Below are 18,514 nucleotides of genomic sequence, written 5' to 3' on the forward strand. Positions count from 1 at the left end.
GCGACCCTCCTATCCTCCCGCCTACTTGCCTTTAGATGCGGGGGTTCCTGATTGGCTTCCAAGGCTGTCTTTTAGAATGCCTAGAATAGAAGATGCTGTAGAGAGGAGGGGTGACAGTGTCGTCATGGAGACCTTGGTGGTAGCAGCCTCAGCCTCAGCAGCAGCAGCCGTGGAACTGCAGGAGTGGGGCTGAAGCTAATTTGGTGGCAGGCAGAGCACACGTAACCTCCATTGTGATGAGAGGACTGGGAGAGAATGAGAAGGGATGAGAAATCAGCAGACACTTCACGTGGCCCCTCTCCAACCTGGGGAAAGGGAATGATCATTGTGCAATTAAAAGACACACAAGTCACAGGGGGAACCGGCAGTGTTTCTTGTACAGATACAACCGTGTTATTGACAATGTCAATTCCGACCTCCCGTCTTTAGTACTAACAGGTCCATTGCAGGTTCCATTAGTGATGCAAATGCAGCCTATTGATCTTTGGATTTCGGTGCCCGTATAAACATCATAACAAGTTAAGTCTCTTGTCTGCTAAGCTGTGCTACACCGGGCAAAACTATTGCTATCATGCTCATCTCGTCTGTAATATTACGGGTTTATTAGCTGCCCCATGGCAACATCATAAGGATGCAGGATATAGTGTGCTTGTAAGGGTATGGGATCGGAAACCCATTATCCAGAAAGCTCTGAATTACAGGAAGGTCGTATCCCACAGACTCTATTTTAATCAAATAATCCAAGTATAGCGGCTATGTTAGTAAATCACCAGTCACATATATGCTATCTTTTCATATAGTGACAAAGAGACTAGTTGCCGGCTGGATATGCACCTTAATGATTTAATCTAAGTGTAGGTTATAGATAGTGGGGTAACTACAGGTGTGGGATTCATTATCCGGAAACCCATTATCCAGAAAGCTCCGAATTACGAGAAGGCCTTCTTCCATAGACTCCATTTTATCCAAATAATCGAAACTTTAAAAAATGATTTCCTTTTTTTTCTGTAATAATAAAACAGTAGCTTGTACTTGATCCCAACTAAGATATAATTAATCCTTATTAGAAGCAAAACCAGCCTATTGGGTTTATTTAATATTAACATGATTTTCTAGTAGACTTCAGATATGAAGATCCAAATTACAGAAAGATCCCTTATCTGGAAAGCCCCAGGTCCCGAGTATTCTGGGTAAGAGATCCCATACGTGGAGTATTATTAGTACAATGTTTGTATACACACAGGCAGATGATACAGTTGAGTTCTCAAAAGGATAACCTTGTTCAGAAAACTTCCTTGGTAAAATCTCACAATGTTAAACAACGTAGAAGCTAATTTTGTTAGTATATATGAGCTGGTTGAACAAAATGCAGCCCTCCAGCGCTAACTGAATTCCCAGCAGCATGAGGTCATACAGCGGATGGATCACCGTCTCATTATTAAGATGTGTTCAAACTGAGTCACAAGTAGAAATACAATAATAATTTATATTTATAAAGCAATTATCTGCAAAAAAAAATAGTTATACACTCTTGCTAATCCAGCACATAAAAGGTTAATACATAGTAACCTAGTAACATAGGAAGTTAGGTTGAAAAAAAAACACATGTCCAACCTTTGAACTCTATTTTAACCTGCCTAACTGCCAGTTGATCCAGAGGAAGGAAACAAAACCCATTTGAAGCCTCTCCAATTTGCCTCAGAGGGGGAAAAATTCGGACCAGTCCTTGGATAAACTTGTATTATGAACTATCTTCCATAACCCTGTATTCTCTCACTTGCTAAACACCATCCAACCCCTTCTTAAAGCTATCTAATGTATCAGCCTGTACCACTGATTCAGGGAGAGAATTCCACATCTTCACAGCTCTCACTGTAACAAACCCCTTCCCAATGTTTAGGCGGAACCTCTTTTCTTCTAATCAGAATGGGTGACCTTGTGTCAGCTGGAAATACCTACTGGTAAATAAAGCATTAGAGAGATTATTATATGATCTTATCTCCATATACATAACATATACATATAGTTATATCACCCCTTAAGCCGCTATTCTCCAGCGTGAACATCCCCAATTTTGCCAGTCTTTCCTCATAGCTATGATTTTCCATACCTTTTACCATCTTAGTTGCCCTTCTCTGTACCCTCTCTAATACAATAATGTCCTGTTTGAGAGATGGAGACCAAAACTGTACGGCATATTCTAGATGGGGCCTTACCAGTGCTCTATACAGTAGAAGAATGACCCCCTCCTCCCGTGACTCTATGCCCCTTTTAATACAGCTCAAGACCTTATTTGCCCTTGATGCTGCTGACTGGCATTGCTTGCTATAGCCAAGTTTATCATCTACAAGGACTCCAAGGTCCTTTTCCATAATGGATTTGCCTAATGCAGTCCCATTAAGGGTATAACCCCCATATGCAATAAAAGGCACTAAGTTTGCCCAAGAGAAGTATCCCATAGTAACCAATCAGAAGGTAGAATCTACTGGTCACCTGTTTAAAAGCAAAGATCCTATTGGTTGCTATGGGTTACTGCTCTTATGCAAACTTAGTGCATTTTCTTGCATATGGTAGCTTGACTTTACATTTATCAACATTGAATCTCATTTGCCACTTAGCTGCCCAGATTGCCAGTTTGTCAAGATCATGTAACAAGGATGCCACATCCTGGATGGAATTAATTGGGCTGGATAGTTTTGTGTCATCTGCAAACACTGATACATTACTTACAATACCCTCCCCTAAGTCATTAATGAATAGTTAAAGTTATAAAGTTAAATAAAAGTAGACCCAATACCGAGCCCTGAGGGACCCCACTAAGAACCTTACCCCAAGTAGAGAATGTACCATTTACAACCATTTACAACCACCTTCTGTACCCGATCCTGTAGCCAGTTTCCTATCCATTTGCACACGACTTCCTTAAGCCCAACAGACCTTAGTTTAGAAAGCAGTCGTTTGTGGGGCACAGTATCAAACGCTTTGGCAAAATCCAAATGGATCACATCTACTGCCCTCCCACTGTCCCGCATCTTACTTACATAATCAAAAAAAGCAATCAAATGTGTCTAATGTATCAAGGCAGCACGGTTCTGATATTAACTCGTGTCTTTGCCACTCATTTTAAGGAAACAAGAAAAAGCACTCTATCTTAGGGCTTCAGCAACTCCCAGCACCAACAAAACTATTGCTGTTGGGGCAATGCAAGGTTTGTTGTGACATGGGATCCACCACAAATAAATATCAATGTTCCCTCCCCTGCAGTTACTCTTTTTCTTACCTCCTGAGCTGTTCCCCACAATGGAGGAACCCTTTCAAAGAATAAATTCAGATCTTGAAGTGACACTATCTGACGGAGGGTAATACTAAAATGTCTATGTCTTTAGTGATGATGGGTCCTAGAGCAAAACTGACCTGAAACTATGGCACTACAATTGTTGTTGAATAAAACCTCTTAGACTTCAGCCTTTGGTAGGTGCTGGGAGCTGAACCCACAGCTTGGGAATAGGTTGAGGCCCCCCTTCTGTCCCCCTACCAGCACATCAGACCCTGATCACATCAGAAGATCTTTATCTACCAACACAGCAAGTGAAACTGGGATGATCCAAACTTTTGCCCCAGGCCAATGATCAGATCATAATGGGGGACTACTGAGACTCCTCGATGCAATGGTCCTTATCCAATTAGATTTTCAAATCTGGCCGATTGCTATCTGGTCCAGGGGCAATGGCAGCCTTTATTGGCCTGTGTATGGTCAGCTTTAGTCACCCATTATCACACAAGTGCCTACAATTTGTCCCATGGTGATGCAGTTGTGTTCTATTTCCATGGAAAAACTGGCAATGAGTTATAGCATTACACGGGGCATCAAATTAGTTTTTTTCTGGGTATCACCAGTTGAATGCTGGAACATCTGCTAGGTTTTCTTGTAGCACGTCTCAGGATATACCATAAATGCCATTGCAGGTTTCCACAACTGCCCAGGATTAGGTTCAACGTGATTCCATAAACATATTCCAGTAGTAACCACAATAAGGTGAAAGGCTAATGGTACAAGGGGAATATTATCTGCTGCTTCTATTCAGCAGAAAACAATGGCGGTCAGTGGTGAACAAACTACCCTGTCTGCCTGTCATCAGTCCTAATGTAGTTGAATGGCAAGCAGCCTAGCTGATGCACACAGAGAAATAACATTAGGAGCAGAGACAGTTGGACAGCAACATTTTGACCAATCTTCTCCACTGGAGGGCAGCCCTATTTGTTATCGCCCTACAGCTGGCCATAGAGGCAAAGATACTATTGTATGAAAAGAAGATATGATTTTTGGACCATGTGTGGATTGTCTCAACATTTTTCGTGCCATTGAGATCGTTGTTCAGTCGATCGGACAGGTTAAAAAATTCTTCCCAGTTTTCAACAAAAATAGATAACTGGCCGGTGAAATAAAAAACACATACAAATATTTCCAACTTGACTTTTCATAAAGGGGGGAAGCAATATTCATTTATACTTTTTTACTTGAATTGGAGAAAATGAAAACTTTAGTAAAATCGGTACAATTTTGTCGTTTCAAAGCTTAAGCACCATGTCTAGCAAGGGAGATTTTTTTATTTAAAGGACAAGTAAAGTGAACTACACTGGGGGTGCCAATGTGTTAGGAAACCCCCCCCCCAGTGGAAAACATTTTTATACATGTATGCGAACCTTAGTGACCTATTCCTGCCTCACTCCTGCACCAGCTTGAGTGATATGCAGAAGAGTAAAATCGAGAAAAATGGAGGCATATTAAGGCCCATACCCCAGGCCAGTTCACATCAGCGAACAGGACAGCCTGTGGTCTAAGGTTAGCACTTAAATTCACTGGGGGGGGGGGTAAATAACAAATCGGCACCCCCACTGAATTTGATTTTACTTGTCCTTTGAAATGAATATTATTTTATATTCTAGGGATTTGTAGGGTTGGTTGTGTATATTATTTGAGACTCCACTGAACACAAGGGAAGGAGGGCTACAGATATAACATGGCTGAGCACAGCTACTACTGAGGCACATGCAATAATTATGGATTCAGTGCAATATTCCCTACAATTTTGTTTCACCGGGGGTAATACCCTTAGAGTAATATAAAAAAAAAAAAACCTATTGATCTGCTCTTTGATTTCATTTAAAAGATTTAAAGGAACAGTAACACCAAAAGGTGAAAGTGTTTTCAAGAAATAACAATGTAATGTAGTTTTGCCCTGCACTAATACAACTGGTGTGTTTGCTTCAGAAACACTACTATGGTGTATATAAACAAGTTGCTGCGTAGCCATGGGGGCAGCCATTCAAAGCTGAAAAAGGAGAAAAGGCATGAGATACACAGCAGATAAGCTCTACGGTATATAATCGAATTCTTCAGCTTTTATCTGTTATCTACTGTGTATCCTGTGCTGAAATGGCTGCCCCTATTGCTACACAGCAGCTTGTTTATATAAACTATAGTTGTGTTTGTGAAGCAAACACACAGGTTTTACCAGTGCAGGGCAACACTACATTACATTGTCATTCCTTTAAGACACTTTAATTTTTTGGTGTTACTGTTCCTTTAAAGGCATGAAGCGGAACAGTCCGATGGCATCCCCTCAGATATGTAAGTAATGGTTAAATAGCGCCAGCCCCAGACAGTTCTTAGTTAAAACACACTAAAAGTAGAACCTCCATTGCAGCTGCTGAGCATTGTTTACAAATAACAACCAAAAAACCATATGTTTCCCTGATTGGCAGTCACAATACGCTGTAGAACAACAGCACAACATATTGTGTATGCAGATTAACGCCTTCCTTGGTAATGAACAGAGCAAATATCCCACAACAATCACAGCAACATTAATTATCCTCATTAGTACAGGGAATGATGGTGGAAATAAGGTAAGAATTAGATTCAGACCAGTACAAATAAGATTTGTGTCACTGAATGGGGACAGGATTGCTTTATAGGTGTGTTAGGAATGTGAAAGAGTCCTTAGATTGTAAGCTCCACTGGGGCGAGGACTGTGGAGTTTAAAGACTAGTGCTTAAAGGAGAAACAAACCCTTAAAGGAAAACTATACTCCTCAAACAATGTAGGTCTCTATAAAAAGATATTGCATAAAACAGCTCATGTGTAAAACCCTGCTTCATGTAAATAAACCATTTTCATAATAATATACTTTTTTAGTAGTATGTGCCATTGGGTAATCATGAATAGAAAATTGCCATTTTAAAAAATAAGGGCCTCCCCCCTGGGATCGTATAATTCACAGTGCACACAAACATACCAAACAAACCATACTTGTTAGGTCATATGAGCCAATTAACAGACAGAGTTGTGTCTTTTGCTTCCTCACTTCTTCCTGTTACAGTTAGAGTTGTAGTGTTTCTGGTCAGGTGATCTCTGAGGCAGCACAGAGACCATCACAAAATGGTGGTTCAAGGCAAGAGATGTAAAAGGGCAATATTTATTTAAATACATATTCCAGTTTGATAAGATTCTTTAATATGTCACTTAATTTGATATAAACTATCTGTTGCTTAAGTATTAATTTTGGGGCTATAGTTTTCCTTTAATAAATTAAACCCTACCCCCCTACCCTATATAGACCCCTCCAGCCTAGCTGCCCCCCCAGGTAAATGCCCCTAAGTCTTTACTTCCCCCTTCGTGCAGATTCTGTCCAGCGGACTTCACGGACGCCATCTTCTTCTCTTTGGTAATTTTCGGAATGAGACCGGCGAAGCGGCGCATGCGCAGTTGGAGAAATTTTGTGTCTTGCGTCAACTGTGCACGTGACGAAACTCATGAAAATTGCCGAAGTGTCAGTCTCATTCCGACGATTACTGAATCGGCTGAAGATGGCGCCTGTGAACTCCGCTGGACAAAATCTGCACCGAGGGGTAAGTAAAGAGTTAGGGGCATTTGCCTGGGGAGGCAGCTAGGCTGGAGGGGAGGGGTCTATGTATGGTAAGGGGGTAGGGTTTTTTAATTAAGGGTTTGTTTATCCTTTATTATGTCACTGCTAAATAAAGGATAATAACAATAACTTAGTGCAGGTATGGGACCTGTTATCCAGAATGTGAGTGATCTGGCGGTTTTCCGGATAACGGCCCATTCCTTAATTTGGATCTTCATACCTTAAGTCTACTAGAAAATCATGTAAACATTACATGAACCCAATAGGCTGGTTTTGCTGCCAATACGGATTAATTATATCTTAGTTGGGATCAAGTACAAGGTTCTGTTTTATTATTACAGAGAAAAAGGAAATCATTTTAAAAAATGTGCAACCACCCTGGCAGTTTAATAAAAGCTGGGTGCAGGCAGGGGCTCTAGTCGTCCTAAACTGCAAATGGCCCCTTGCATTAGAGTCTTGCCCCAGACCCACGCATTTTTATCCACTTGGATCCATAACACTGATCCACAACCAGAACTGCTAATCACCATTAAACCGGAAGTGTTGTTGCTGCAAACTGGAAGCAGCATCATAAGGAGTAAAATAAGGAGTAAAATCTTGCTATATACAGTATGAGACCCACGACCCAACCTACCTGAATCTGACCCATATCTGAAATCCATACTTGAACTAATATCTCAAAGTCCTACCCACAACATGCACTTTTTTTAAGGGCAACCCGCGGGTAATGATAAGCAATAAAAATGAACAATAACTCTAATTATCATAAAATACACAAAAGCCATGAATATCCTGTAAATTATATCCTTATAAACGGTGAGTTCTGATGTCATCAGTTATAAACGGTGAGTAGTGATGTCATTTCTGTCACATGACTCACTGAAACTTGTGTATTATAATAAATAAAGTACCCGCAGTTGCAAAATATGAGGATATTAGAAGTTATCTCGGAGTTCCATGATCTGTATAAAAACATTCGGCCTTCAGCCTCATGTTTTTATATGGTCATGAAACTCCTCGGTAACATATAATATCCTTGTAATTTACAAGAGGGGCTACGTTATTCACTATTTTAAGAACTTACATTTCTTGTCCATCGTATCACTAGCGTTATCAATCTTTTTGCATTCCATCTGGCCATGCATCGTTAAAGGAGAACTCCACCTAAATGATGAGAAATATTATATTCTGCATGATGAATAAATAACTGAGCGTCAAATACAGTTATTTGTAAATGTAAATTCAAACAAAAGCAGTATCTGTTTTTTGTTTTACGTCTATTATCATCTTGGTGGTTCTGACTTTTGCAATAATAACCAAATATTTACCAAAACCCAACTCTCCCCTGGTATCCTTCTATTTCCACAACTTGTTGCCTACCTTTATTTTGGTTTGGTAATCACAGAACATGCAAAGCATTGTGGGAACTGTCATCTTGGTTAAATGAAAGCCAACTATATGTCAATTCAGAGTCAGAACCAGTAGTGCTGTGAATATAAAAAGGTAGACGAATGCTGATTTTATAGCAATAATATTGACAAATAGCTTTAAAACCAATAAAGCAGATATACACAGTGGGTTTTGGGGGCAGAAACACTAAAGCAACCCAGATTAAAGGCACACTAAGACATGTAAAAATATGAACCTGCCCAGTCAAGTCTTTATTGCAACTGATGGGTAACCATTAACTCCCACAAACAAAGAGACAATTAAAATTCATCACATCATGACATATGTATGCATAAAAACAATTCACATAGGGTGTAGTTCAAGAGGTCATATAATGAGGCCATGGGATGTTTCACTGACCAGCCCCCCCCCCCCAAAAAAAATGGCTGTCCTGTAATCAGTATGATGGTTTCCTTATTTTACAGTTAGAATAGCTGGTCACTGAAGAGTTCCCACATTTTAAATTGTTGTAATGGTTATATACTACAATGTATTCTGGGATATTATACATGGAATTGTCACTGTGTTAATACAACCAAGTGTTCTGGTGTATTATATAAAATTGACGCTGCACTTATACAACCATGAGTTATGGGGTATTGTACATGGAATTGGCACTGCATTTATCCTGCCATGTGTTCTGAGGTATTGTATATAACATTTGCACTGTATCAATACTGCTACTGTTATACTACTACTGTTATACTACTGGGTATTATACATGGTATTTGCTTTGCACTTATACTACATGTGTTCTAGGGAATTATTCAAGGAATTGGCACTGTATTAATACCACCATCCATTCTTGAGTATTATCCATGAAATAACTCTGTATTTGTACTACCATGTATTTTGGGGTATCAAATAAGGAGCTGACGCTGTATTTATGCTACCATGTATCCCTGGGGATTATAGATGTAATGGACTCTGTATTTATACTAACATATGCTTTAGGGTATTCAATAGGGAGGTGACACTGTATTTATACTACCATGTATCCCTGGGGATTATAGATGAAATGGACTCTGTATTTATACTAACATATGCTTTAGGGTATTAAATAGGGAGCTGACACTGTATTTATACTCAATAAAGAAGGTTAGCCAAACAACACAGGTCAGTGTAGCGGGGATCTCCCCTGCACGTTTATTTCGTCAAATGATGTAACGTTTCGGGGGCGTGCCCCTTCATCAGATGAAGGGGCACGCCCCCGAAACGTTACATCATTTGACGAAATAAACGTGCAGGGGAGATCCCCGCTACACTGACCTGTGTTGTTTGGCTAAAGTTCTTTATTGAACTCGTTGGGAGAGGCGCCGACCCCTCCAGCCAGCACCGGGCAATTATCCTCAGGAGAGACTCAGGGGAAATTAGGTAATTGTGTTGCCACTGTATTTATACTACCATGTATCCCTGGGGATTATTGATGAAGTTGACTCTGTATTTATACTACCATGTGTTTTAGGGTATTAAATAGGGAGCTGCCATTGTATTTATAATACCTGCATCGTTGGGGATTATTGATGAATTTGACTCTGTATTTATACTACCATGTGTTTTAGGGTATTTAATAGGGAGCTGACATTGTATTATTAAATTCGCTGGGGATTATTAAAGAAGTTCACTCTGTATTTATACTACAGGTATGGGACTGTTATCCAGAATGCTCGGGACCTGGGGGTTTTCGGATAACGGATCTTTCAGTAATTTCATGCCTTAAATTCATTTAAACATTAAATAAACCCAATAGGCTGGTTTTGCTTCCAATAAGGATTAATAATATCTTAGTTGGTATCAAGTACAAGGTACTGTTATTTTACAATAGAGAAAATTTTGGATTATTTAGATAAAATGGAGTCTATAGGAGACAGCCATTCCGTAATTCGGAGCATTCTGGATTTTGGGTTTCCGGATAAGGGATTCTTTACCTGTACCATGTGTTTTAGCGTATTAAATAGGGAGCTGACATTGTATTTATACTACCATGCATCGCTGGGGATTATTGAAGAAGTTCACTCTGTATTTATACTACCATGATGAAATGGACTCTGTATTTATACTAACATATGCTTTAGGGTATTAAATAGGGAGCTGACATTGTATTTATACTACCATGTATCCCTGGGGAGTATTGATGAAGTTGACTCTGTATTTATACTACCATGTGTTTTTGGGTATTAAATAGTGAGCTGACATTGTATTTATACTACCATGTGTTTTAGGGTATTAAATAGGGAGCTGACACTCTATTTATACTACCATGCATCGGTGGGGATTATTGAAGAAGTTGACTCTGTATTTATACTACAATGTGTTTTTGGGTATTAAATAGTGAGCTGACTATATTTATACTACCATGTATCCCTGGGGATTATTTATTAAATTGACACTGTATTTATACTACAGTGTGTTGTGGGCTATCATATGTGAAACTGTCTCAAGTTGATCCCACCCTTCCATGTGTTCTTGGGTATTACACATGGAATTAGCCCTAGGATACTGGTATCTGTGTAGAACAAATCCTTAATTAGTATCCACAAATACAGAAATCACCCTTTGCCAAGCCAACATTGTGCTATTTGGAGTCTCCGGGGGTCAATTTATAAAAGAGGCACAGCCCGTACATCTGCTTTGCTATAATAAAAAAAAAAGGAGTGTAACAATAGCTGTGTGGCACCAGTACACACAGTATGCACGCAAGGATAGAACCAACACATTTTGGGACATGAATGAGAATGTGACCATAGTTGCATATAGACAGGCCAGAATTGTGCCACCTTGGCTGGTATACACACTGCTTCATACTGGCTGTACTTTAATTAAAAAATAAAATCTTTATGCAACATTATAGTAATATAACGATTGTAGTCATGATTCCCCCACCAGGCTGCTGTGGGGTGATGGGTATTGTAGTTCACAACAACTGGACGGCTTTAAGTTTGAGGCACATGACCAACTAAGAATGTGGAGGAGGAGGGTGCTGATGTGAGGCTAATGAAATCTTACTAAAACTTTTCCCATAAGCCACTTCACTCACCTCTCACTCTGTCAGGGAGGGGTAAGGTCTTTCTCCATGAAGTTATGGGCTGGCTACAGGGAGGAGGTGGGGGATTTATACTTTGTCTGCTTTACATCCAAACACTTGATAGCAGAGCTCCTGACTGCACGAGGTGGACATAGGTAAGAAAGCAGCATTCACAGTAAGTGCAATACACATTAATGTTGGGGACTAAAAGGGCAATGTATGGATTGTTTGTAGCAGTGTTTATTGGTCAGAAGGACTCGGTCACTGTGGCACCAACACACAGGAATCTGCTCTCCTCATTGTTGATCAGTATGAAACCAGAATTGCTTGCGATTCCTTTGTAGTCGGGCAGTTCAGAGCTCCTGGCCCAAAGGAATTGGGGAAACACTTCTTCTAAACTTGGTGATTTTGGCCATTGAGAGAAAATCAGCCAGGGAGGGTCGGAAACTATTACAGCAACTTTTTGCATAATATTTTCAAAGCTGCATGGTGGCACTTTGTTACAGCTGGACACTTGGCTCAATAGCTTGTGGGGAACTAGAAATCAACCGTTCAATGTTCGGTTATAAAACTACAGTTCCCAGCATGCTCCAACAGCTGATTCTGGCAGCTGTAAGTCAACAATTGCTGAAGGTTACAGGTTGGATATTCACTTAAGTGTTACTGACACCATCTCGCCTTATTATACTATACACTATAGTCATTGTCCCTTCCTGTGACTTACTATACACAATATCACACAGATCTTAGAACAGGGGCCCACCAAAAGACATTAGATCAGGGGCCCACTCTCAGAACTATTATAATTCCTCTCCTTGTGCAACCTCTATTCTGCTAGACTCTTTTTTTTTTACATGCTATAATCTATTATTCAATCTATTTAGTCTCTTTGTTTTCATAGAAATAGGTAATGGCTATGAAATATTCCAAATGTTTTGAAGCAGGAGGGCCCATAGACACCTGGGCCCACCGTGAGTTTTCCTGGTATCCCTGTGGGCCAGTCCAACACTGCCTTCCTCTAAAGCATCTTTCCTTGCTACACACATATATAATAGTATATAATAGTTGCCTTGATAGCACCATACATTTCTAAACCTTATCTAACAGTCCCAACATCTGGTACCATCTTACCTTACTATACACACCATCCCACAAGTGCAGACATCAACTTGCTTTTCTATACACAATATTCTAAAGCTTTCCCAAACATCTTCTTGCCTTACTACAGTGAAACCTCGATTTTAAGTCCCCTGATTTTAAGTTTTCCCACATTTTACATTTTTTATTTGTGGTATTTTATAATGCATTTCAATGGGTACATTTCCCTGATTTTAAGTAATTTTTTTCTGGATTTTGCATCAAAATTTTGTCCTGATGTACCAAAAACTGCTTTCCTCTATGAATGTTATTATTTGTGAAATAAAGAGGTTTAAAATGATAACCAGATGTATATTCTCCCATGGTTCTGCCTGTAAATGGTCAATTCCAATGAGTCTGCCCCTTATACAGTCCTGCACCAATCACTTATTGCTTTAGGTTGTGTATGTGACTGACAGAGAGTCTTGCACATGCCCCCCATAGTGTAACATTAACACTGCAATGCTTGACCCTTGTTATTAACACAGTAAATATTGTATCTCAAAGTAAAACGGACTCCTGTGCTTATATCCTTTCAGTACTTGAAAAAAAAGATACTTTAACGCATTTCCCTAATTTTTTTCCTGGTCCCCTGAAAAACTTAAAATGGGGGTTCTACTGTATAAGCAATATCCTATATTTAAAGCACCTGGCACCTTCTCTGTCACTGTGATATAATAATAGACTTATTAAATTATTTAGAAATTGAAATGGGAGCTTTAAAGTAGGGAATTTATGGACCAAGTAAATTGGATATTCATATGTGGGGTCCCATCAGACCCAGACTACAGTGAAACGCAGATAGACCACTTAGTGCTGTGTCATAATGAGCAACACCCAAACTCTTATATAAATCCATATGGAAAGTGCACACAGAAGTTGATATAATGAAGTTGTTTTTCTAGCTCATCAGCTCAAGATCAAAGACAATGTTCTCTTAAATAATGCACAAGATACGGTTTTATTATTCTAATCCGAATACAAAAACTTTCCAAATGTGATCTCAGCATGTTTGTCTTTATGGCACAACCCCCCACCCCAAAATTCCTGGAAATCACTGCACTGCCTCCTAATTTCTTCTGAAATTCAATTCAAACTCTTGACACTGACATTCAAGGCTTTAATTGTCCCTTCTCTACATCTCAGCTCAGATTTCAGATTACACTCCTTCATGGTCCCTAAACTCTGCTTCTGACCTTCACATTCTTCTCCTTCTCTTACAACTTCATCCCCTGCCTCCCGGTCCCTTACACTGGCCATGCACTCATATATGGGCGGATTTATCAAAGGTCTAAAGCAAATTCCATTTTTTAAGTGAAAAACTTGAGGCTGCTCAAGGATGGAGTCTTTGGAGAGGGGAAAGTGGAGAAATGCTTTGATAAATGACTCAGTTTATTTTTCTTACAATTCTAGAGAAAACATATTAAAAGTTTCAGGATGCTGGGAAAAGTTTTTACCAGGGGAAAAAGCATTTTAAGGTGGCCGTCCATGACCAAATTTTCTTGTTTGGTGAGTTCACCAAACATTCAGATTTTCAGTCAGAAATCAGTTGGGCAGACCTTCAATGGGCCTCCTATATGGACCAAGAAGTTGCTGAAGAAAGCTTTAGTCAGCCATTGTATTATGATTTCTATATTGATACCAGTGAACCTGAGCATGTGATTTGTAATGAATTTGTTCTCCATTCACCAACTGCAGGGATTGGGTGGGGACAAAACATTTGATTATTATTATCATTGTATGTTGTTAACAAGGGGTCCAAGCATTTTGTGATTGAAGTAGGTAATATACAGCTATGATGATGTCAGATGCAAATAGCCACAGGGTGAGGCAGGCAAGAGATATATTACCAGGTATGGGATCCATTATCTGAAAACCCGTTATCCAGAAAGTTCAGAATTACAAAAAGGCCGTCTCGCATAGGCTCCATTTTATCTAAATAATCCACACTTTTAAAAATCGTCTCCTTTTTCTCTTTAAGAATAAAACAGTGCCTTCATCCAAACTAAGATATAATTAGTCCTTATTGGAGGCAAAACCAGCCTATTGGGTTTATTTAATGTTTAGATGATTTTCTAGTAGACTTAATGTATGAAGATCCAAATTACAGAAAGATGCATTATCTGGAAAACCACAGGTCCCGAGCATTCTGGATAACAGTCCCATACCTGTACAAGGTTTCTTAGACCAGTGCCTAAAAGCCTCAAGACTGTTAAAGGGCCCATCAGTGCTGGAAAACCCAGCCAAAGCGCTATGGAAAGTATGGCTGCAATCCTGGTCATGTATATTGTGTTCCTAAGGGAGACATTGGGGTCATTTACAATTGCAAGCCCAGTGGGCTAAATGCAGTTCTGAGCCCAATCCCCATGATTTTTATCCCCCAGAATGCGATCACCAGGGGGAGATGTGCTTGATGCAATCATGGCCAATTAAAGGAGATCTAAAGTTATAATCATGGGGGAGGGGGTGACAAATGTTAGGAACACCCAGTGGTTATAATTACTTACCTGATACCCAGGGTGATGCTCCTGTTAGTAGAAAACTGTACAAGCCATAGTGTGGATGTGTGATGGAGAGGGTATACTATAATCTCCAATGGGAGCAAACCCTTTTGATGATGATGAATAATGAACAATCTCTAAAGCTCTGCGTAACATATTGGCTCTATATAAATAAAGCATAATAATAATCATCATGTCTAAGTGAAATATTTTTAAAGAAGGAATTCTTTGCTACTCCAGTGCTATTAGTAAGTAGAAGTCATGACCAAGCTGTCTGGCACAGAAGAGATGAATGCTTAGGGTAAATCAACCTTGCCTTTTCCTGGAATGTATGAGATAATAAGACTGGGGAGGTGGAAAGGATAACATGCATGTCCAATGTCAATGATAGCAGAAGGGTAAAGTGAAACCTGACCAACAGATAAAGGGCATGAAAACAAGACTGGGTGACGCAGCATTATTTAATGGCTGGAGGAAAGGACAATAACACATTCAACATCTAATCTCAGTCATAAACTGGGTTATGTATCAAACACACTAAGAATTAAAATCCACTTTAACCAGCAGCAATAAAGTTCTATAAAGTGATGCCTGGGAATGGTAAGGTAGAGGCATGGGTACAATGGACTTGGGAAAAAAATAATTCACAGGGGTTGCCTACTTGCCTTATATATTAGTGAATCGGGCTTTAGTTGTCCTTTAAAAATGATCTCTTCCTTAGGTAGCAGCCCATTATTATTTAGGGTAAGCCACAGCTAAAGAAGTCTAGTCATAAAAACTCTTTCTTTTGACACTATGGGGCCGATTCACTAAGGGTCGAATATTGAGGGTTAATTAACCCTCGATATTCGACTAGGAATTAAAATCCTTTGACTTCGAATATCGAAGTCGAAGGATTTAGCGTAGATAGTTCAATCGAACGATCGAAGGATAATTCCTTCGATCGAACGATAAAATCCTTCGAATCGACCGATTTGAAGGATTTTAATCCAACGATCGAAGGAATATCCTTTGATCAAAAAAAGTTAGGCAAGCCTATGGGGACCTTCCCCATAGGCAAACATTGACTTCGGTAGCTTTTAGATGGCGAACTAGGGGGTCGAAGTTTTTTTTAAAGAGACAGTACTTCGACTTTCGAATGGTCGAATAGTCGAACGATTTTTACTACGAATCCTTCGATTCGAAGTCGTAGTCATAGTCGAAGGTCGAAGTAGCCCATTCGATGGTCGAAGTAGCCCAAAAATTTTTTCGAAATTCGAAGTTCTTTTACTTCGAATCCTTCACTCGAAGTTAGTGAATCGGCCCCTTAATGTATGAAGATCCAAATTACAGAAAGATCCATTATCTGGAAAGCCACAGGTCCCGAGCATTCTGGATAACAGGTCCCATACCTGTACAAGGTTTCTTAGACCAGTGCCTAAAAGCCTCAAGACTGTTAAGGGGCCCACCAGTGATGGAAGACCCAGCCAAAACTCTATGGAAAGTATGGCATGTATACTGAAAGTTTAGAATTACGAAAAGGCCTCTCCTATAGACTCCATTTTATCTAAATAATCCAAATTTTAAAAAATGATTTCCTTTTTCTCTGTAATAATAAAACAGTAGCTTGTACTTGATCCCAACTAAGATATAATGAATCCTTATTGGAGGCAAAACCAGCCTATTGGGTTTATTTCATGTTTATATGATTTTCTAGTAGACTTAAGGTATGAAGAGCCCAATCAGTGGTGTAACTAGATATAAGTGGGCCCCACGGCAATTTTTTTTTCAGTCCCCCAAAATGTCTAGAGATTGACCCGTATTACCAATATTTATTGAAGTTGTATATGATTAAGAATCTAACAGGGCCCTATACCTCCTGGGGCCCCAGGGTCTGCTTCCTCTGTAGTTACGCCCCTGAGCCCAATTACAGAAAGATCCATTATCCGTAAAACCCCAGGTCCCAAGCATTCTGAATAACAGGTCCCATAGCTGTACCTCAAATTGAATTGACTATCATCAGCTGAAGGCAAAGAAAGAAAATAAAACCACAATTCAGCTGAATAAGGATGAGTAATGGTTTCTCCGTATGACTACTCCTGCTATAGTTATGCAGTGATGTAATAGGCATTCATCTTAAGCTTTCCCGATGCTTTTAGTAAAGACCCGATTAATTAAGTTCTCGATAAGCAAAGGAACTAAAGGGAGAAACCCTGCTCAGATGAGCCAGCGACATTGCTCATATCTGAGGTCAATACCATTAATTAGTGTAAGTGCTTTATCTTCCTGGCACTCCTGATGATATTTTTTTTAACTCCTAGAGAAAATGCCGGCGGAAGGAAAATGCTGTTGTTGTAAACTGCCAAGTGAGGATTTAAAGGGAAATTATGCCTAAGAAAATCACATGAAGCTCATTAATTAATGTGATTAATTTTGTTGCATTAATGTCTCTAACCCATCTGATCTAAGATTATTTTAGGCTGTCCATCTGATCCAGTAGCTGCAGACAATTGTTAAAAAATGTAATCAGTTCCTATATTGGCCACAGTGGTGTAACTGTTGCATAATGTGCACCCGGGCCACCCGCCAGGCCCCCCACCCATTGAACCACCTGCTAAAAAATCTCCCTCTGCCCTGCCATAAGGACTTGGCCACACGGGAAGATTTCAGGGAGATTGGTCGTCTGGCGACTAATCGCCGCGTCTTTGAGGCGTCTAATCTCCCTGAATGGCTTGCGGTATCTCGCACCCGCTAGCGCTAAAGTCGCCTGCGCCTATTCACACGCGGCAATACGTTTTTCAAAGTTTCAAAGATTAGTCGCCTCAAAGACACGGCAATAAGTCGCCAGGCGACCAATCTCCCTGAATCTTCCCGTGTTGCCCTATCCTAAGACTTATTGCAGCTCTGGCAGGGCCCAAGGCCACCCCCCGCACCCCTGGTAGTTACACCACGGATTGATCAGTTTGGCCCCCACTGAGCGCAGCTAAACCTGTTCATCCATAAAGTCGAATAGGCTGATGGGCGTGTATCCAGCTTAAAGGGATACTGAATGCAAAATGAATCAGTTAATAGTGCTGCTCCAGCAGAATTCTGCACTGAAATCTATTTCTCAAAAGAGTAAATTGATTTCTTTTATATTTAGTTTTGAAATCTGGCATGGGGCTAGACATATTGACAGTTTCCCAGCTGCCCCCAGTCATGTGACTTGTGCTCTGATAAACTTCAGTCACTCTTTACTGCTGTACTGCAAGTTGATATCACCTGATATCACCCCCCCCAGCAGCCTAACAACAGAACAATGGGAAGGTAACCAGATAGCAGCTCCCTAACACAAGATAACAGCTGCCTGGTAGATATAAGAACAGCACTCAATAGTAAAATCCAGGTCCCACTGAGACACATTCAGTTACATTGAGTAGGCGAAATAACAGCCTGGCAGAAAGCAGTTCCATAGTGTAGCACTGGCTCTTTCTGAAAGCACATGACCAGGCAAA

General features: G+C 40.0%; 1 protein-coding gene across 2 annotated transcripts in view; it reads left to right on the forward strand.

Annotated features, from left to right (window-relative positions):
* The first annotated feature begins 11,448 nt into the window (after window positions 1-11,448).
* gprc5cl2.L (G protein-coupled receptor class C group 5 member C like gene 2 L homeolog) overlaps window positions 11,449-18,514 on the forward strand; it is a 41,572-nt gene continuing 34,506 nt past the window's right edge. Inside the window, exon 1 of one of the 2 annotated variants that reach the window (XM_018226405.2) lies at window positions 11,449-11,558. The gene's annotated coding sequence lies outside the window, so the exon portion shown is untranslated. Of the gene's footprint in view, window positions 11,579-18,514 lie in introns of both variants that reach the window. The other variant, XM_018226404.2, reaches the window with a different exon arrangement.

Source organism: Xenopus laevis, chromosome 7L (genome assembly GCF_017654675.1).
Source record: "Xenopus laevis strain J_2021 chromosome 7L, Xenopus_laevis_v10.1, whole genome shotgun sequence".
Lineage (NCBI taxonomy): Eukaryota > Metazoa > Chordata > Amphibia > Anura > Pipidae > Xenopus > Xenopus laevis.